This window comes from Pygoscelis adeliae, unplaced genomic scaffold (genome assembly GCF_000699105.1).
Source record: "Pygoscelis adeliae isolate BGI_AS28 unplaced genomic scaffold, ASM69910v1 Scaffold99, whole genome shotgun sequence".
Lineage (NCBI taxonomy): Eukaryota > Metazoa > Chordata > Aves > Sphenisciformes > Spheniscidae > Pygoscelis > Pygoscelis adeliae.
Genome location: NW_008825493.1, coordinates 1041976 through 1042289, shown reverse-complemented (window position 1 = coordinate 1042289; position 314 = coordinate 1041976). Strand labels below are relative to the sequence as shown.

The 314-nt window shown below is 68.2% G+C and overlaps 1 protein-coding gene across 1 annotated transcript in view; it reads right to left on the bottom strand.

The window, feature by feature from the left end:
• MRPL3 (mitochondrial ribosomal protein L3) overlaps positions 1-314 on the bottom strand; it is a 32495-nt gene that overhangs the window by 31957 nt on the left and 224 nt on the right. The gene's annotated exons all lie outside the window — the stretch shown is intronic.

Genomic DNA, 314 nt, shown 5'->3' with positions numbered 1-314 from the left:
GGCGGAGCGACCGTTGGCGGAGCCGCCGGCGGCTTCCGGCGCCGCCTGGTCCGACGCTGAAAACCTTCCGCGCTGCCTCGGAAAGAAGGTTCCGGCGCGCTCTCCCGGCGGCGGAAGGCAGTTTACTCAAAAGTTAACATAAAAACTCCCGAACCAGCCCAAAGACGTGGTCGTGCGTCAGCATTCCCCCGCACCGCTGGCCCCAGCGGCTTCCCAAACCGGCCGAGGGGGACAGGTTACTCCCCCCCCCAGCCGAAGGCACCTGCCCTGTGGCACCACCTGGGGTTTAACCTGGGCCCTGGCTGGCGGGCGGC